General features: G+C 40.0%; 1 protein-coding gene and 1 pseudogene across 1 annotated transcript in view; both read right to left on the bottom strand.

Moving 5' to 3' along the window:
* Positions 1-22,391, bottom strand: part of LOC135705059 (protein bric-a-brac 1-like) — a 491,570-nt gene that overhangs the window by 178,635 nt on the left and 290,544 nt on the right. The window lies entirely within an intron of this gene.
* LOC135705122 (U4 spliceosomal RNA) lies at positions 8,858-8,940 on the bottom strand (annotated as a pseudogene).

The raw sequence follows: 22,391 nt of genomic DNA, 5'->3' as shown, positions 1-22,391 counted from the left end.
CGGGAGGATTCGAAAAATAACTTACTGTGTAAAGTGGAAGAAAATTCCTGGCGAATGTTGGAAGAAAATTCAAAATGAACAACAACTGTTTAAAAGTATTTTCCGATTCCCTAAGAATTACCGCAAAGAGCCATAGACTGTTCCTCGATTCATATTTAGCCTAAAATCATGTGGGAATTGAAGCATTAGTCGAAAGAGTATCAAGCATAAGACGTTTTTAATGATGATTTTTTTTTTGAATTGTGAATATTTGAGTTATCTAAAAAGATACAAGTCTCTGACAATAATTTTCTCAAAAAATTTCAAAAATTGGTATTATGAGGAACTTTATCTGTATATCGATATCTAGTACGGAAATCGGTAAACATCACACGGGCAAAAATTCAAGCTGTACATTGCATTAGGTCCTAAGTAACATTGACAGATTCTCTGTCGTCTTTCGCTTTGTAATGTAAAGACATTCCCACATGCACAGGAATCTTGTTAAGTATGGGCATTTTTTTCTATGATCCATTTAATCTGGGTATGGGGAGCATTCCAAAGTGCGTGGTGGATGGTGCTGTCCACCCACCACTGTTTCCCTACTGTTCAATTTAGCTAATTTTATTTATTTTTTGCTCCGGTGGTGGTTCATCTAAATGTAAACTGCTTTCAGGCATCCGATGGAAATTTGCAATTTAATTCCATCGACAATGTCGATTATTATCAGTTCTTCAAACCTCTATGATACAACTACGAACTTTGATCATGAAAAATTTGAAAACAACTTAAGTTACATTGCTGCTTTTTGGATCACCATATTAATCGCTGATATAACAAACCGTGCAAGCTTCATTGTAAGTGGTTTCATATTGAAAAATAAAATATAGTAATTAATTTACTATGATTTTTCAAATATTTACACTACCGATCATAAGTTTAAGGACACCCCCAAAAAACCATGCAAATATGTTTTGTTCAATGATCTCTCATTTTACTTTCAATTTTCGATCTCCAAAGGTTATTTGAATGGTATGAATGGTATAGCATAAGTGTTCTACTTCTACTTTTATTTCAAAATTAGGCCAATCCAATTCTGAGAAAATCAGTCACGATTCTTCAGAGTAAATTTTGAAAAATATTGTAACTTTGGGTGAACTGTTGAATATATTGAACAATTTGCCTACGAGGAAAGTTCCATTCAATACCTTTCAGATGATCTAAAGAGAACGAAAATTGGACGTAGCATGACAAAGATATGAACATAACAAATTTATCATGTTTTTTTTGGGGGTGTCCTTAAACTTATGATCGGGAGTGTACATGGGAATTGCACTTCATAATTTCAACTGCCATTTTCTCAATGCCTACTTTTTTCATAAGGGGCTGATATGGGATTATAGGAATGGAAAGAATCAATGTCAGTCCCGTGCTCTACACGCTATTTCTAAACAACCCAAATTTGAGTGGGATCTACTTATATCCGTCAAAAGTAGGTCTACCCAAAATTTAGTACACAAAGTTGGAACTGACAAGATGACAAATCAAGCTGAACATTGCATTAGGTCCTAAGTAACATTGACAGATTCTCTTCGTCGACTTTCTCTTTCATATCCCCACGGCCATGTAAAGACATTCTCAGGTATTCTCAGCACACAGATCGATAAAAGAAGCTTTTATCTAGCATCTAATACGACAAACACAACAAGAAATGGTTTTGTTCTCAAGTAAATGGTCGCACAAAATGGCATCCCTGCTGTAACCGTAGCTGGCCAGAACTTTACGGGACTTTCGTGTGACTGAATGACAGAATGGAGACATTCCTCCTTGTAAATTTGTCCATTTATAGTCGCTCCAGTGAAGAAAACCTTGGTTTTCCTTCCACAACTGTAGATGCCTTGCCACATCATCAACTTGTGAGCAAATTTATCTACAAAGACAAATTTGAGCTTACCAGGAGCATCCCCTTTAGCGTCCTGTTGGAATGTTTGCTGGGATGTTACAACCGAAAACCTTCTCGCATACAGGGTTGTGGCACTGAACCTTTTCGCCAAATCACGTCTGGTGATCCCAGGATACTTTTGGAGTGCCCTAATGATCTTCGCTCGTAATTTCCGGTCATATGTTCCGCTTCTACGTTTGTTTTGGTTTTGTGTTATCCAACGTTAGTGTTTCCCGGTACCATTTAAGCACGGTATCTACAGTTTATTTTGGAAGCTGATAAGCGATTTTTTAAACATTTCCAAGTTGACGTTACACATTTTAACGGATGCATCGTGTTCGTAGTGATAAAAACACATCTATTCATCGAATTTCTGGCAGATCACAGGACTTTCGAGAAATTCATATAATTTTCGAAATGTTTGTAGAACCCCCGAGATGTTCATAGAACTTTCAAGAAGTTCGCAGAACTTTTCTGAGCAGTTAATAGAACTTCCACGATGTTCATAGAACTTCCGAGATAATCATAGAATTTTCAAGTAATTCATGGAAATGCCGAGAAGTTTATTGAACTTTCAAAACTCTCATAGAACTTCCAAGATGAGCATGGAACTTTTGAGATGATCATAGAATTTCCGAGAATTTAATAGAACTTCCGAGCAGTACATAGAGGTTCTGAACAGTTCACATGCCGAGGTATTCATAGAACTTCCGAGATGTTTGTAAAACTTCCGAGTCGTTCAAAGAACTTTCGAGCATTTCATATAACTTCCAAGATGTTCATAGATTTTCTGACATGTATTACTATTATTGTCTTTATTAAAAACACATCTCTCATTGATCTTCCGAGTGGTTTAAAGAACATTCGAGTAGTTAATAGAACTTCCGAAATGTTCCTCAAATTTTCGACTAGTTCATAGAATTTCTGTGCAATTCACAGGACTTTTGAGAAATTCATGGAATTTTCGAGATGTTTGTAGAACTCCTGAAATGTACATAGAGCTTTCGAGAGGTTCACAGAATTTGCGAGATGTTCATTGAACTTCCGAGATAATCATAGCATATTCGGGCAGTTCATAACACTTCCAAGATGTCTATTGAACTTCCAAAACTCTCATAGAACTTCCGAGATGAGCATGGAACTTCCGAGAATTTAATAGAACTTCCGAGCAGTACATAGAGCTTCTGAACAGTTCATAGTACTTTCGAGATGTTCATCGAACTTCTGAGATATTCTAGAATTTCGGAGCAGTTTATAGAATTTCCGAGATGTTCGTAAAACTTCCAAGTAGGTAATAGAACTTCCGAACATTTCATAGACCTTCAGTGCATAAGCAACTTCTCGTACTTTCAGCGCTAGCTGGCGTTGCCAGATCGCTGCTCTTCATTCCATTTACGCTGCAGCTCCGATATAATCTGCGTGACTACTTTGTCCACAGGCATCTCCCTTCGCACTGCCTCGAACCCTTGAACAGTCGAAGACCACATGCTCTGGCGTTTCATCCACGTTGCCATACTCCGGACAGAGGGGTGATGCTGCGTGTCCGAATCGATGCAGGTATTTCCTGAAGCAGTCGTGGTCAGACAACAACTGCGTTAGGTGGAAGTTGACTGCCCGTGTTTTCTGTTCACCCAGGTCGAAAGAATCAATATTAGTCTATGTGTCCATCTACCGTTCTCCGCCGTGTTCCACTTCTGTTGCCACTTAGCCAACGATTCCGCTCATACAACTTTCCGTACTCTTCCGGCTTCTTTCCGCCTGTAGCACTCGCTGTCCTCCACCCGGGTGATGCCGATAGGGATCATTCCGGTGTTAACTCATACTCCTTTTCGGATCTCTCGACCACTGTCCGAATTGGATCCACCGTTGATGTCCCAATCGCCGTGCATTTCATCAGCCTGTTTAGGATGAGATCCTCCAGAGTTTTACGAGTATATCGAGCAGGCATAAAGGCCTGAACGATGCTGGATCCCTTGGCGATTTTCTTGGTTTCGGCAGCAACACTAGCTACTGTATCTTCCACCTGTCAGGGAAGTGACCATCGTCCATGCACCATCCTGAACATGTCCGGGGACGACTGGATAGCCAATTTCAACGTCACGTCGGGGATTCCATCAAAAACCGAGCGCTTTCTTCACCTTCAATCCTTTTGCCACTACTACGAGTTTCTCGTTGGTGACTTTGACGGTGGCCAAGTCGATGGGAAAAGTCTTTCCACGATGACTTTCAACTTCTCTGCGCAAATTTCAGCGGGCATGGTTGGGTCTCTGACATTCACCATCACGACTCGATATGCTTCGCCCCAGGGGTTGACATCAGCGTCTCGAGACAGCTCCTTAAAGCAGTTTGACTTGTTCTCCTTTATCTGTCGTTTAAGTGCATCCCTGGCCGCTCGAAAAGCTCCTCCACGTTCTTTTCTGTCTGCTTCTTTTCTTGCTCTCTGAGCACATCTTCTGGTTCTGAGACAACTAGCGTGTAGGGTGCTAAGTACCTCGTTCCACCAGTAAGCTGGACTCCATCTATTATTTGACTCCAGTTTCCTTGGCATGTGCATGTCACATGCCCTAACAAACGGTTCTTTCATTTCGTCTGCGTTCCGATCCGCGGGGCCCCTGTACTTACGAAAAGATCCTTGTCGAAAGCCTTCGTCTCCCACTTCCAGTCACAAGTTCTGGTCCTCCGTATTACCACAGTATTCCGTTGGCCGATGCCATATCGGATCGCCTGATGGTCGCTATGGCTGTATCCAGCGACGGACTGAAGAAAGTTACGTCGAAAATGGATTCTCGGTGCTGCTGGTGCCTTCTTTGGACAGCATAACTTCCAGCTTTGCCAGAGCTTCCAGCAGACTGTGCCCTCTTGCATTGGAACATCTGCTTCCCCACTCCACTGCCCAACCTTTGAAGTCTCCTCCAATGACTACCGGTCTGCGTCCGATCAGCTCTTCGGTGGAACTGCTCCAACGTCCATCTCGGGGGGCGTAGAAACTGTATATGAAGATTCCCTTAATTTTGACGATCACAAAACCTTCGTATGAGCTCGCAACCACTTCTCGAATGGGGTATCTGCCATAACTTGTATAGTCGCCATCCTAGCTCTATCCACTTTGTTTCTGCTGTCGACTGCCAGAACAGTTGCTGTGCAGTGTCGGAATGATTGCGGTTTATTTGGGTTACCTTTATTACTGTTGGTCTGCCATCGCCTTTTTGTATGCTAGGCATTTGAAGCCTCCCGTCGTATGACCGTTTCCGTCATCTTTTTTTTACAGAGCATTCACCTTGGTTGCTTCGTACAGCCTCTTGCAACGTGTTCCTTCTCTCCGCATTTCCTGCACAGATCAGATCTGCCAGGGCTATTGCAGTTCTTCGCCTGGTTACTGAAACCCATGAACTTGAAGCATGGTAACCAGAGGAGGGCTTTCAGCGAGCACACTGACCACCCAACCTTGACCTAAGCCGTTTTCAACAGCTCATTCGCTGCAACTGTCGGAAGCCGTTTGCATGCCACCGAACGCCTTCCTGATCCGGATTGACATCGGGACATCTCCCAGATCACAGTGCACTCTCAACGCACTTCTCTGCTCCTCTTCTGTAGTGATCTCGTACAGATCCCTGCACTCGACTATTGTCTCCTGGAATAGAGCTCCTACGCACGCCCCTTCGTCAAGAGACTTTTCGACGAGCTCATTGAAGGCTGAACTCTTGATCACAGGATCCTTCTTCAGCTCAAACAGCATCTCGCCATTCTGGGTGCGCCTGGTTTTCACCACCTTCTCTCCTGGTTACTTCAACTCCGGATCAGGGCCCCACAAAGCCACTTTCAATCGAAAATCGTCAAGTGACGATGAAGCTGTATACCATCAATTTCAATTGAAAGTCATTCTGTCCTCTCTTCGAGCAGATCCTCGTCAACATGAAAAAAACCACTTTCGATCAGCTTTCATGCTGTTTGTTTTGGCTTGACTCGTATTCATGTCTTCTTTCATTGTCAAATGAACTTACTTTTGCATTGAAGCGAAGCTGTTCGATCCAAATTCGCGCAGTTTTTATGACTCTTGTTGATTGTTCACTCGGCTCATTTAAGCGTATGCGCATAGATCTGGGCACGTGGATGTCAAATTTATCATTGTCGGGTGGTTTCTTTACCCATCAATATGGGAAATCGGGGTAACGTCTAGAGATCGAAAATTGATATGCAACGCCATTTTGAAATCCAAGATGGCGACTTCCAGTGTAATAAAAGGTGAGCAATACTGTCAAATACCTATCAATAAAGGTATTTTTGGAATCTGGATAATGTCTAGAGGATGAAAATCGATATCCGACGGTATTTTGAAATCGAAGATAGTGGCTTCCGACTTAAGAAAAAGTGGTAATTTAGTCAAATACACATCAATATTGCTATTTTTGCAATCGGTACGAAGTCTACAGATCGAAAATTGATATGCGACGCCATTTAGAAATCCAAGATGGCAGCTTCCGGCTTGAGCTCAAGTGGGAAATATTGTCAAATACCCATCAATATGGGTATTTTTGGAACCGGGGTGACGTCTGGAGATTGGAAATCGATATCCGACGCCATTTTGAAATCTATGATGACGCCTTCTGATTTAAGAAAAAGTTGTTGATGCTTTCAAATACCCATACGTATGGTTTTTTTTTCAGAATTAGTGTAAAGTATAGAAGCCGGTAATAGATCCTTTTTTTTCCTTTATTTAACGTCGGTCTCTGTTCCGCAATCTAGTGCCAATCACCGACGGACATCGATCGATCAATCGTGACCAGAGATTTTTATGCCTCAGAAAAATCCCACCGACCTCGGCTGGGATTGAACCCAGACCCATCTGGGTGTTAGAAAGCAGTCACGCTTACCACTACACCACCGGCGCCGGCTATAAGCCGGAAATAGATATCTGACCCTATTTTGAAATCCTAGACTGCGACTTCCGATTTGCGGAAAAGTGTCAATACCCTAAAATATGGTTATCTTCAGAATGGGATGAGACGTAGTTGTCGATGTGATTCAAGATGGCGGTTTTGGTTCGGAGAAACTGTGAAATACTGTCAAATATCAATCAATGTGTTTTTTTTTTAAATCGGGGTGACATCTAGAAGCCAGAAATTTCAGAAGAAGTGTCAAATGGCATCGAATATCGATTTTCGTCCAAGTTCCGAAAAATACCCATATATTAGGGTAATTGACACTTTTTATGAAACCCGATATATTGGATTCCAAAATGGAATCGGATATCGATTTTCGGCATCTACACGTTGTTCCCGTTCCGACAATACTCATATTGCAGGGTATTTGACGCTTTCTGAACCCTGATGGCCGCCATATTGGATTCTAAAATGGTATCTGATACCGATTTTCGGCATCTACGCGTTGTCCCCGTTCCGAAAATAACAATGTTGTAGGGTATTTGGCACTTTTTCAGAAACCCGATGGCCGCCATATTGGAGTCCAACATAGTTGTCCCCGTTCCGAAAATACCCATATCTAAGGGTATTTGAAACGTTTTATGAAATTTGATGGTCACCATCTCGGATCCCAAAATTCCAAATATCGATTTTTGGCATCTACGCGTCGTCCCGTTCCGAAAATACTCATATTGTAGGGTACTTGCCACCTTTTCTGAAACCAGATGGTCGCCATTTTGGATTTCAAAATGGCGTCGGATATCGATTTTCAAGTCATTCATTGCGTCAATTGAAGCAAGTCTTTGCTTCAAATGAAATGAACTGAAGTACTTGACGAACGGAACAAGCGATAGTCAAGTCATGTTTGAAAAGAGGAGGATGTTCATCGTGAATCGATAACGAGAAACACAATGACTTACACCAAAATGATATTACTCAAAATTAAGCGATTCTACGGAGAGTTCATTTTCTTTTCTTTGTTTCGAAAATGCAGAGCCCTACTCCGAATCCTCTCGGACCTTCCAGAGGACTGTTGCGTACATCGTTTCAAAGGGCCAGTGCCGTATGAGATCCCAATCAAATAAGCTCAAACTTTGGGAGAATGATTAGGACTTGATTAAGAATCTATTGAGTCGTGTTTAGCAACATCGATATTTTGATCCACCATCGTATTAAACTCAGCATACGGCACAATAGATCGAGACCAGCTATAGCAGATTATGCACGAATACGGACTTCTGGATAAACTGACGCGATTGGTCAAGGCAATGGAAGCGACATATAAACCAATTTCGTTGCATTGTTTTTCACTTGGCTTAGAAAGAGAGAGCCTTTCAATGAACGAACCTTATACTCGCGGTGATAGACCTGTCTGTTTGGACAATATCGTACTCATTCTGACACTACAGTCAACACTTGTAGCCGTCACTGGTCGATTTCGGTTAAGTATGCGGCTTAAGCGCCCCTTCGGTAACGGAGACCGCATGCCATGTTGAGTTTTGCCCGGATGAGACTGCCACAGGGCGAGTCCTGGAGTAATCTTCCTAAAAAGAAAAGATCAAGCCAGCTTCACTACCACCGAAATTGAACGGGTAGAAACCCTTATTGCGAAAACAGCATAATCTCTCACACCTCGAAATATTTCCCCAAAACTCACGGTAAGAGAGCACACAAACCTAAAGCGACGTTACACGTCAAGCTTTCCTCATCGGTAGTTCCACTTATTTCCGCCAGAGGCGCAGTTGCAGCAAAAGAGGTGCGCAACATAAAGTCAAACCCCGACCACGCGGAAGACAACAACAGAATTACACGGACCCGAAACAACGTGAAGACACTTTCTTCCTCTCATTCTAATTTTTAATAGGACAATATTACATCGAAATCAAATCAAACATTTATTTCGCAACGGAAAACGGTAAGCTGAGATTTTATTATAGGTACCTAGAGCGTGCTTTCACGAAATTTCCATTGTTTGTATTTTTCTACTCCTCTTTATTATCTTTCTCTATCTAGTCCTATTCTTGTGTTTTAGTTTTCAACTAGCAATAATCGCACCTCGGTTGTACCTCATTGGTTACGATATCGCCACTGCGCAAAGTTAACTATTCTTGTGTGCGTAACTACCTTCCATCTGTGCTGTGCTCTTGTGTTTCTTCCGGATGAATCCCACGACGATGCAGCAAGCGGGGAACGGCAAAGCTCACTCAAAAAATATTGAAACCTAAATAGTACACTGATAAACTGAACTATTCCCATTTTGCTTGAAATTTAATCAATTTGACATTAAACTCAGTTGAATCATATCGAATGATTAAAAATTAATCCTCTCTTTCTAAAAAATAAGCATCTGATATTAATCCCAGTTAAATCATGATTGATAAGATTGTAGATTATCTTTTTTTGAATAAATTTTAATCATTTTTGATCTATTTTAATAAATTTTGATTGAATTTTAATCTTTTTTGACTATATATCAGTATTGAAAAAGAATAAGATGTAATACTGTAAAGATTATTTCGATTTTAATCATGCATGACTATTGCCGAAGTAATCATGCCTCGGACTCAATAAGGTGAAGCGGGAAGCTGCATACTTTTTAAGCTTTTTTGATTTAATTTATCTTTGAGTGTATAAAAGTTACGCTAAATCTCAACTCTCCGTACCGACGCAAAGGTCGGTATAAAGGGAGAGAATGCAAACTTAGTATAACAATGGTTTATCCCTGCCATAGTATAAAATCGAAATATACTTTCAAAGCATACATATGGTTTATTCTAGGGAATATATTTTCTGCTTCGTTTTTGTTTCATGTTTAATATTATTGTTTTCAAATCAAAATTAATGTTTTCTTAGGAAGGTTCCTAATTTTTTTTTAATATTTATTATTATGAAAAAAACACGTACAGTTTTGAAATGTTCTTTTGGCGAACTCGTACTAACGCAGTCTTACTAAAGAAGAACTAACTGTCTAGCTGATCACATGCGTAGTAGAAATCCTGCTTATCGACCGGGACTTTCGTTAGTCAAAGCTCTCCACCAGATCCCGAAACGTTCTCACCATATGCGAGCCCAATAAGTCCAACCCGTTGTCCTCATATTTGGTGGTATTATCGACACAGCGCCACCAATATGATAAAGCTTGCGGTGTTTCAATGCATTGAGTACATAGTACTTGAGCAGCTTCTGTTAGCAGACTCTGACCTTGACCGAATGATTCGTCAAAAATGCTGTGAGAACCACATTTTGACCAGTGGAATATCCATCGCAGGGGGGCAACGTTCTTTTTTTTTTTTTTTGAATTATAGTCATGACGTTAACGCTCTTGGGTCATTCGTGACTTGTCCGGGGGTGAGATTTGAACTCGTGACTTTGGCGGAGAGGTATGAATGCTAACCACTACGTCGGGGTCGCCCCCGGGGGAGGGGGGGGGGCAACGTCCTGAGCACAGAAGCGATATTCCATTGGCAGTGCTGTTCTTATACAGAAGTGTATCCTGAAGGAACGGTAGGGTAAATTCTTCGTCAACATTCGGATAGGCCTCTATTGCTTTGACGACATGACGGTGGGCGATCGGATTGATCACCAGATCGGATTACTCGATTTTGATGAAGATCACGTTCGGAGTGTAATATCTGGGGATGAGAAGCGAAGCAGGATATTTTACACGAGGTTTTCTCGGGAACTAGAGATTACATCCATTGAGCAAATTACGGTCTACCGTCGGGAATATAGAATTATCTGGATACTGCAACGATCAATTCCTTTCAAGCGATGATCTTTAATAATAATTTAAAAAATACTACTACTCAACTATCCTGGCACACAAGTCGAGCTATCCAAACGAGCAGGATTGGAAATAGTCAAACAATTATAATTTGAATTGCATTTATATAAAACACCAACCGCACGACACCAACGCGAGATAATAGTAACAAGGAAATGATTACGAACGACTACGAGCGCCATCGCGTTTGATTTTGTAATTGTTTATCATTGTAGTATACACTGATCGAATTCCACTACGATAATCGGACTTAGTTTAATTTTGACGAAAGTTTTAATCGGACCAATGTATACATTTTGATTAAACATAAAATGCATAAAATTTAATCTTTATTCGTTTTGTAATATTGTTGAGTGCTTGGCACCCGGGTGTCTAACATTGATGGGTTGGGTGGGCATTAGACTGATGCAAAATTTGACTTTTTCGCTTTACAGTGCTTAAATGGTTTCAAATCGGATCCTGATTAGCCTCCCAAAGTTACAACTCATTTGGTTAGAAACAGATTTCGCACAAGCCATTTGAATATTACATGTAAATTACTATGGGAAATCTCAACTTTTTGTTCATTGTCTTCTAGTGTTTTTCCATATTGAGCTGTGAAACATTTCGAGAGCCATTCTTATAGAAAATTTTCTCAGCTACAACTTTGCTGAAGATCGTTTCTATGTAAAACGAGACAGGAAAAAGTTATTAATTATTTAAGAGATTGGTAAACTTATGACATGATCAAGCAGCTGCTCTGTAGGCAACACTGTATTTTGCAGTGTGACATAGTAGCCATGATTTTTGTGTCCTATTCAACGCCCCAGAAACACCCATGTTGCCTGCTGAGCAGTTGATTGAGCATGATCATAAGACATCAGCGCATTGAACCATTGATAACTTTTGATCCTTGTATTTAATCAAAAAGTGGTCTTCAACAAAGTTGTAGCTGGGAAAATTTCCTACAAGTTGAAAGCTTTTGAAGCAGACCGATATGGGAATTATTAGATAGACAAGAACAAAAATCTTGGTTTTACCATAGTAATTTCCATACAAACTTCAAATGATTTGTGCCATCTCAGTTTCTCACCAAATGGGTTCAAATTTTGAGAGGTTAGTCAGAATCCGATTTGGAATCGTTTAAGTATTGTGGAGCGAAAATTTTAAATTTTGCATCACTCTAGTGGGCATCCATATACGACGATACGTGCGCATGTTTGTCTTACCGACACCCCAACCTTACAATTATTGGACTAATCCAAATATTAGCAATTCATGCTCTTTGACCTTATGGTCGGCAAAAAAGGTCCTCCGTGGCACCCTCACCGGACGCCACACTCAACGAAAAAAACAGAACGGACTCACCAGTTGATTTAGCTGCTGTTGATTGCTGCGCTGCTGTTACTGGCGCGGCGACGATGCTACTTTAATCGATGCGCGTTCGACCGTTGGTGTTGAACGGCCAACGATTTCCACGTGGGTGGAGGAACCACAAAGCTCCGTTCAGCTATGTAGATGCGGATCGCTTTCCACCGGACAAGGTGACGGTTGCCGGGATTATTCGCCCCGAGGATGCAGATGATGACGTTGGAAACGTAAACGTAGCCGTCGGTTGGTCTAGCTTATTTTTCGCACACACAAAGTCTAGCCTAAGACGCAAACTACGTTTAGATTTATAACTATAATTTACAAAACGAAACTATCATGCGAACAAAATGAAACACTTCCACTGCAATCTGCGGTTCAGACGAAAGTCATGCGAAACCGTGACCTCAGATTGGGGAAGGTGACCTCGGCCGAACTTAACGGAAGTTCGATTTTCCCGCGAACTTCTTCGAACGAGATCGGTAATGTGAGAGATTATTCCGATCGCTGGTCCTTCGTTCAAAGTCGGGTGTAGCCACACTCTCTCTTTTCAAAACTTTCCCGAAGATTTCACTGGACTCGGCCTTGGGAGAAATTGTACAAGGTCGAGTGGCTTTACTCACGAGGTATTCTATTTTTATAGTAAATCGACCAGTGTCGCTACTGGCATAGTTTTTGGCGTATGGATTAGATCTATTTCATTCTTATTTTATGTTTGACTAATTTACTATTTACAACATGGAGTGACTGTTACACACTGTTGATGTAAACGTTCCTTGTCCTGTGCCATGTTTTGGTTCCACGGTAGATCATTTGACCTCTTCGAAGGCTTAATGTCATGCTCAGTGATCAGCGAATTGAACAGGCGCTTCGATTAATGGAACATTACTGCGTTTTTAGAGGATTGGTAAGCAAGGAAGAAGCTTTTCTAGTATCGGGAAAGCTGTTATAGTCAGACAAACTAGTAGCACTTTCATACCTTGGTTCGATCGTTCCAAATTACAGATTTCCTAGCAAACTCGGCCGAGCTAATTCCTGCTGCCAGGATACAGAAGAAAAATGTCATTCAGCATAAGAAAATGATAAAATATGCACCACTCAAAGCACCACGTGGACACACGGAGCGGTGCAATTATTTATGCATAAGGTACGCCAAAGTATGACACGTGAATAAATGCAGAACGATGCGCGGAAATATGACGAAGAAGAGAGATGAATTTTCCCGACGTGAATGCATGCATCCATGTGTCTATCGGATTGCAAAAAGTATAAAATAAGTAAAAGCTAACGGGGGAGTGCAACGAGAAAAATGTGGGTGGTTGCAGGGCTGAAAAGAACTAGCATAAGTAAGCCACACTTATGCATGGATGAAGTGCATGCAAAGGATTTAGGGATAATATAGGCTCACTTCAGCCTCCGCCCTCCGCCGACTGTAGGTAGGTAATTCACACCAGGCAGTCAGTGCGAAACATCGCATCACCATACTTGTGATATGCGATGAACGAGATGCTTTGATCGTTGATGTCGCAGAAAAATGATTCCGCCCACCATCGCCGGGAAATACGTAGGAACCCACTCAGGCATCCTCAGATGCTTCTGGTTGGCGCACTCACATGGGAAACGATAATACTTTGCACTCAGCAATGAAAGGAATTATCACCGGCGGTGGTGAGAAGTAGGTTGGAGAATAACTTCAAGGTTTTTGCTGCTTATAATAGAACTATAGAATTACTAAATGAATTCAGCTAATAAATTTCAACTAACCGTTGATTTATTCGCAATTGATCAAAATGCTTCACCACCATTTGTACGATCTAATTTTGCTAAATCAAACGTCATTCTCTCTAGCTTCCACGATTGATTCCAAATCTCCCCTGGCGAGAACTCTCAGCTGGATGTTTGATTTGAACCGCTGCAGAAACCAGCATATTTATTATTGCAGTGGCCATAGATTTCCAAACACCATCAAATTAGTCTGGTGCGCACGCGATGCCATGTGGATGCTGGAAGAAAGTGAAATGTTTAATTTTCTGCAAGCGATTGTTTGGCGCCATCGACGACGACAGCAGAAACTTTAGCCCTTGTGCCATCGATCAGCAGTTTGTAAACAAAATCAAAATCAACTCCATTGAAGTTTGAATTTTTCCAGTCCTGCTGAACCTCCACCGGGCCTGGGCTACGAAGAAAAATGATTCCGCAAATTTGCATTTGCCTTAATTAAAAATGGGGAAAATATATTTCATGAATTTTTAATAAATTCGTCCCCAAATTACAATTAAAAAAGAGCAGAGAACGAAGGATAAAAAAATATCACGAATCACCATCGAAAGCAACTTCGGTCGAGACGCGCGCGAAAGAAAAAGTATTTATTAAAATGCTTATAATGAAGGTAAGTAAAACGAAATACCCAAATCACTCGCGCACCCACTTTTCCATTCTGTCCCAGTCACAGGAAAAAAATATCAAGAAGAAAAAAAAAACTGGATGCTAAGAACCGGGAATCTGCCGAGTCCGGTCCATTTAAAATTTGATTTTTCTCCTTCCAGTGGTCGTTCATTTTAGCATTTTTTTTTTATCATGCTCTTCAGTCGACCCAGGCAAGGCGTCGCGACGCGCACTCATTGGCAGCAGTCGTCCGTCGGTTGGAGAAAGGAGATGGGAAATAAGAAAATGCTTTTTCCTTTTTTAATTTCAACAAATTATAGCTAAATAATTAATAATGAAGGAAACCGGAATGGTTGCGTTGGAGACGGGTATGGGTCGAGGGATAGAATGGAACTGGTCAGAGGGTTCAACATTTATTCTCGTCTGTCAGGATGACTTTGAAAGATCACAAATTCCGAGATGAAACCAATAGTGATGCTCTATTACATCGTAAACAAGCAGGTTCTAGATTTGACCAGTCATTCGTAAAATTTCGTTGATTTATAAACGATTTGCCCCAGTCGACTCCGAATAAGCGCTGGAAACTTCTTCGATGGAGATGGATCGGGATGACCACTGCAGATTCATTAAATTAACTTTTTGACATGAATAGAGATGGCCACCAACGAAGCAAGTTTCCATGAGCATAGAAGAAGTAGATCGGGACGTTCTCGATTGACGCTTTGATTAGCTGCTGTCCAAGACTGACCGTAAAACTCTAACAGAACATCACTACAACCGCTACTCAAAACCCATTCCGCCGATAAAGTTCCACTGATCACATTTATATTGACGTTTAAATCATATCAAAACAATAATTTATTCACCGGTTACAGTTGCTACCGTTCCGATTTCCCGGCCGGTAAAACTGAAGCCAGTGGTGACATTCCTACACTGCCTAAGACCTGCTTGCAGATCCCGTCAAGGCGATGGGCAAACGGACAAAGAAGCCCCAAAGAGGTTCACCGCCAATTTCCATTCAATGCACCTTTTCACTTCATTCATACCCATTTCTCGTTCGACGTCGTGGCGGTGGCCTTCGTCATATTCCACCTTTTAGGATTCCCCCACCCCGCTCGTGCTCTTTGAGTTCCATCGGGATTAATATTTTACGAGACAAACAATCACACAGCGAAAAGTTGTAATTTAATAATATTTCTATACAATAATTTGCTGACGGTGGTCTTTTAGCTGGTTGGTAGCCAACGAGTGGATCCGCGACCCACAATAGAGTTGACTACTGCCCTTACTAAGGGTTCATTAAAATTTACAACATCTTGAAACAGTAAACCGTATTCGAAATGCACAGTCCCGGTTCTGAAACAGAAAAAAAAAAATCTTTGCCATTCGGTCGCGGAAAATCGCATCCAGCTTGTAGGGCCTTTTCCACCGAGCCGCGAGTGCCATTGCTGCTTGTAAAATTGCAATAATTTTCCTTTCCTGTTACCCTTCTCCCCCGCCCCCGTACATTAGGCCAACCATGCCGACGACGACGACGACGCCGGCGAGAAGAAGAATTCAGTTCTTTCTCGCTGTTTCATTTATAATTTAACTTTATCCTTCGACCATGTGGCCTTTTCCCTTCAGCGAACGATGGGGACGTTTCGCGACGTTCGGCGTTCCTCCACCGGCCGACCGACCGACCGACCGACCGACCGGGCTTACAGGTTGAATAATTTACCACCGAAACGATATTTATGTCAAATATAGAAATTCTCCAAGTTTAACATTGTAGTAATGTAGCGATGGGTCGATGCTGGTTGAAATTGTTCCAACTCATACAAGATTTACATCGATATGCTGACGGAATGGACGAGACGTTTTTGATGCAATTTAATGGGGGGCTGTGTGCGGATTGTAATCTGTGATGTAACAGATATTATTAATGGGGTCAAAGGGTTAGTATTTTTTTCATCAATAAGTGTATTTATGACAGTACAAAACTTTCAATAAATGCTATTTAGGCGTTACTGTAAATTGAAGTTTTGCTGAGCATTTCTTCGAATTTAGCCAAAGTTCTCTTCGTATCTTAACATCTACAGGATGTTCTTTGACCCTTCGTAGTTTGTCGAAAACTGTCATGATAAATTTAAATGGGTTGTGAAAACTGATATTTCCTATGGTAATACCCAGATGAACATTTTTCCTTAAGGGAAAGTGGGGCAAAAGTTTGTTTAGAGGTTGTCGAAGCCCGCACAAAATGATACTTGGCACTTGTTTCGGAGATCTGTTAGAACAAGACTTTATGGAAAAAAATCTCAAAAAATGGTGGTGTATTCGAAGACAGTGTGTTTCGGAAAGATATTTTATAAAATTATAACATTTGTACTTTAGGGGTGAACAAAAAAAAAAAAATCAATAATAATGGGGTAATTTATTTTAGGACATGATTGCGTTTCTCTTAGAGATGGTTTTAGATGTTTCAGACTTTTGATATATCAGCAGGCAACTGGAATTACCAATAGTGGTGACAAAGTTTGAGTTAACGGGGCAACTATTAACTAATGTGAAAAACAGATTACTTTAAACAATCCTATTTCAAGAGATGGGCAAAACAGTTCAGTTCACAGAACCGTTCCTTGTAGAACCATTCCGCATAAAGAACTAGTTCTTTGGAACTGTTCTTCGCTCTAACAGATTTTTTTCGTTAGTTATTTGTTTGAAAAAAAAAAATCCAAATGGCAAAAATAAATTTCAATCAATTTACTAATTTCCAAGCAACTTTTCTTCTAAATAAAACAACCTTTATTTTTGAAATCATATTTGAGCCTTTGTATTGTATTCAATGATTTATTCGGTGATCGTTCTTACAGTTATATAATACCAAGATTTTCTTAAAGATTAAGGAAAATAATTTTCGAAACGTTCGTGGCCTTCAATCTGCCCTTCTTTCGTTGCATATCTGTCCTGTTTTAGAAAAAATGCGTTCGCATGGTACGGAAGTAGCGGTGATGCACAGAATTTCTTGCATTACAGTATAAAGCCTTGGGTAGATCGATTTCCGCTCTGCCCACCATGCTAAAGAATCATTAATTCTTGATAGAAGAGGTTCTGCCAAGTATTTGTCCAGCTCGATACTACAAACAACAACGGGGTCTTGCTCATTCTGCAACTTGCACACGGAATCGTCAAAGTCTTCCCAGAGTGATGATTTGGGCGTTGATTTCAACATCTCCAGTTGATCCAGTTTTATTTCTTCAGACAGCTGATCCTCCATTTGGTTTTGTAGTTTTCGTAACAGAGACTCATATACCACCTCATACTGGCTATCTGAGTCAAACCCTTGCTTCTTGAACCGCGGATCTAGAATTACTGATAGAGACACTAATTCATTTAAGTCTCTGGATCCTAATCGCTTGTTTATTCCGTCCATCAGATCGTTTCCAAGCTTCTTCACTTTCAGTGGGAGGTCATTACCTAACGAATATTTTTGAACGCGTTGCTTCAAACTTTAGTCAGTACCACACTTTTGGACAGTGATACGTTCCGTTCAGCAGAAATTTCAACTGTAACATCATAGAATACTTTTAGCATACCAACAGAGTACTCAACTATGCGCCAATCGTCAGGACCTAAAGCCAGTTTAGCATTCAACAATGCCAGCGTCGAAATTACTGAATTTTTGCTAGTCAAAATCCGATCCAACATTTTGTAGGTAGAGTTCCAGCGAGTGATTACATCCTGTTTCTATTTTAATGGCGAACAACGGGAGAACTTATTGTCACAATAGACGAGTGCATGGATGGGTTTGAGTTCACTCACTATTCATTTTATTTTTCAAATGACGGGACGGGACGAATTTTCGCGCAAGAGATGTTTTACCTCTTAAAGGTGTATTCAGATCTGAGCGATGTTTCACGGCGGGGAGAGATTTTGCGAGGGTACGAGAGGGAGAAAGGTACTAGTTGTCTCTCTCATTCCAACGCAAATTTTGCTCCACTCCGCTAATGTTCGCTCAGATCTGAATACACCTTAACGCTTATAAGATAAATAAACATTGTTATAGTAAACATAGTCGCTAGAACCGATGGAAACTATTTTCTATATCTTTATTCCAACAGTGTCCGTCATTTACGTGCATGCGAAAACAAGACCAAACATCTCACTATCTTGCATGAAGCCGAAAACATACCTGAGCTATTGGCGTTGACGGCGACTCTGTAGCTCTTTACTCCTATGAGAAAATCCATAAGCAAACGTCAGACTGTGCGTGAAATATGGTGGACTTTGTACCTACTATCCTTTCACTCCACCGAAAATTCCCATAAGAAACTGTCTAAATTTTCTGGAAGAGCAAATTTTTCGACGGTGCCGTCAACGCCAATCGTTCTCAGTCTTTTCAGTCCATTCTTTCTTGTTCTTGCTCTTCGTTCGTTCTTTCTCGTTCATACCGGGAGTACGCACCACTCAGAACGAACTAGAGCGACATACACTCTTATTGTAAACTATCACTCTAATTCAGAACTACCGTTCTTTAAAAAAAGAACTACCGTTCTTTCACTCACTGCCGGGACCTAGTTCTTCTGAACCGTTCGAGAACGAAGCGTCCATCTCTACCTATTTCATCTCCAAATAATTTAAATTTTAAGTTTAATTACTTCCATGAGTGTCAAAAGAATCAAACCTCTTAATCTTTAACAAAACTAAAAATACTACTTGTTATACTAGTTATTTTATTATTTTATTAATTCGTAGATACACAGTTTTTTTTTTATTATTATAGTCACTTTAACACTCTTGGGTGATTAGTGACTTGTCGGGGGGTGACATTTGAACTCTGGCTGAGTTCAACTTTGGCCTGAGAGGTATGGATGTTAACCACTACGCCGGGGTCGCCCCCACAGATTCACAGTAATATTAATTCAAGTTATTAAAAATCCCAAAATCCCAAAATTACATATTTTATAAAATTATGTGTTGCAACATTGTCCAACAATTTTATCCTTTGAGTGCCTAACGTCTAAATTTGCATTGATTTCATAATTCAAGTAGCTGTTAAACCTGATTTTTCAATATTTTTCTGCATTTTGGAAATCAAATATATTTTTTTTAATATTAAGAGGCCTACCAACTCACCCCGACACCAAAGAGCTCTCATCAAGATACCCTTGGTAATGAATTCCTCATTAAGATTTTAATTTAAAAATAAATATAAGAATTTAAACGAGTAGAGCATTTCCAGCCCAAAACGCAAATCGGTCGGATATGTGTGTTTCCGATTTGAATGAAACATTACTCATATGTTACCAATGGTTGCATTTTTCATTTGAATATGATTTTTTTCATCACAGTAACTTTTGAAAAGGGCGTATTAAAAAAATTGATCATATTTTTTTTCAAAAAAATCATAGCACGACAACTATTGATCTGATCAAGAAAGAAGTTGTATGTAGTTAAATTATATTTGAGAAAAAAATACATTGAAATAAAACTCTTAGTAAATTAATATTAAAAATTGTACAACGGTGATTATCTCAAAACAACCCTCCCTTCTATCATAAAACATTTGTTCGTAAAAAAAACTGAAGGAATATTCTAAAGCTCGGTAAAAAATGTAGGCTGATAACTTGCTTTAAAAAAATCTTTAGTTTATTTTTATTTTTTTGTTTTTTTTTTAAATTCATGACATTGCATTGTTTTTAGTAAAATAATAAATTATTTGAGTTTTGCGCATAATTTTCAATATTTTTTTTTTATAAATTTTTTTTCCTAAGTCCAGCCGTTCTCAAGTTAATGCGAATTAATAATAATAGTACTAATAATTTTCAACACTTTATACCATCTTCACATGCTAGTCGTGATGTGCTCTCGCTGCTATGTGGTTTCCATGATTGTTTATTACAAAACAAACAATTTATTCTCAGATATGGTAGCTGTCAGACTAACCCGTTTTTATTTAGACGCAGCGGAAGAGAAACAAGTTTTGGAGTAAATACTCTCCAATATACCCAAATAATCAACAAACCCCCTAACGTAACTTTTTTCAGTCCTCTATTAGTTGTATAACTGGTAAGACTTGTGTATGTCAAAACAGAGGTAAAAAACTACAAGGGACAGCCCTATGGGGTTGCACGCAATGGTGACGTAGGACTACGTGGTCTTATATAATAAATCTTATTTGTTAACTGCAGCAGGAGCTTTTTCTGTGTGTGGGAATAGGAATTTGAGCGGAGTTCTCTCTGTTTATACTCTTTAGTATGACACGCTTGACATAGATGGCCCACATCGACTTACGAAGAGCTACTGATTCCGATCAATAGCGTTGCGGCGTCTTCCTCCTTGTATGGATGCTCATTAGACTGATGCAAAATTTTAAATTTTCGCTCCACAGTGTTCAAACGGTTTCAAATCGGGTCCTGATTAGCCTCCGAAAGTTTAAACTCATTTGATAAGAAACTGACTTGGCACAAACCATTTGAAGTTTATTTGGAAATTACTATGGGAAAACAAAGCTTTTTTTTCACTGTCTTCTGGACTTTTTACATATTGTACTGTTAACAAATTTTGTTGCTATTCTTATGGAAATTTTTATCAGCTACAACTTTGCAAAAATCGTTTTTCAGCCAAACGTCAAATTAAATAGTTATTAATTGTTTAAGAGATTGATAATCTTATGGCAAGATTAAGCAACTGTATTGTGAGCAACACTGTATTCTGCAGTGTGACATAGTAGCCATGATTTTTTTTGCCTGCTGAACAGTTGATTGAGCATAATCATAAGACATCAGTAACTTGAATCATTAATAATTTTTGTTCCTAACATTTGATCGAAAAGTGGTCTTGAACAAAGTTGTAACTGAATTTTTTTTCAACAAGCTCATCTATCATGCTCTTAAGTATAGTGAACTGGTAAATTTTGAGATAGATATGAACCGAAATTATGGTTTCTTTATAGTGATTCCCATATAAACTTTAAATGGTTTGTGCCAAGTCAGTTTCTCACTAAATAAGTTCAAATTTTGGGAGCCTAATCAGGGCCCAATTTGGAACCGTTTGAGCACTGTGGAGCGAAAATTTCAAATTTTGCATCAGTCTAATGCTCATGTGGGCTGCAGCCTGCTACTTTCAGGCAGTCTTTCGTTGTGTACTGGAGAACAATGTTCAACGCCACGCGCCGAAAGCACTGCTGCTGCTGATGCCAACGGCCACCACACACCGTGATTGGAACTGAATTCGATCAGTGGTTGTGGACAGCCTTGTAAGCTAGCTGCTTGTGGGGAGCCTTTTGTTGTGTACTGGAGAACACCACTACTCACCACGCGGTGATGGAACTCAACTTTGAAGTCTGTGCTAGAGAAATCGCTTTTCGCAGGCAATCGATGTTAATTTTAACTATCGTAGGAACAGTTGCACATTCGTGAAATTTTCAATAGTGACATGTATGTATGTATGTAAGGTAGCCACCATCTCTTCAAGACTTGTCTTGTATGCAGCTCCACTTAATAGCAAGATCAATTTGAGCTATCGATCTGAATTCACTATATCGCTGCATGAAGGGCCAAAAACAGAGGGGTTGGACCCGTAAGCAGAGACACTTACGCGAAATCCACGGGAATTTAAGAATCTCCTTCCAACGATACGCTCCAACAAATCGAATAACACAATTCGCAATACTTATTAAGCTTCCTACTGGATGGTTTGTTAAGAAGGGCGCGTCAATCGCCCTGAAACTGTTGGAGTAGAATTCACACCACCACAATCGAATCGGTAGGATAAAGAAAATGATAGTGTTTATTCCCTCCTAGACTCCGGCTGTCAATCATACCATCGTCCAGTTTCAGTTTGAATGATACCCTGATGCTCCCTCCCAACCCAGTATTTATATATATAATGAAAATATATGCAATGGAGAAATGAAATATATCAGAACATTAAAATATGACATAATGAAATACATTTATATGGATAATATAGTTGCTACTGCAATGAAGAAGTATTTTACAAATAATAAGATGCAGCTCTACACCTCCTCAGCTCACAGCAAGTGGATGCAACA

This window comes from Ochlerotatus camptorhynchus, unplaced genomic scaffold, assembly GCF_037179485.1.
Source record: "Ochlerotatus camptorhynchus isolate MF236.1 unplaced genomic scaffold, CSIRO-AGI_Acam_v1.1 ptg000257l, whole genome shotgun sequence".
Taxonomy (NCBI): domain Eukaryota; kingdom Metazoa; phylum Arthropoda; class Insecta; order Diptera; family Culicidae; genus Ochlerotatus; species Ochlerotatus camptorhynchus.
This window is presented reverse-complemented; position numbering and strand designations above follow the sequence as displayed.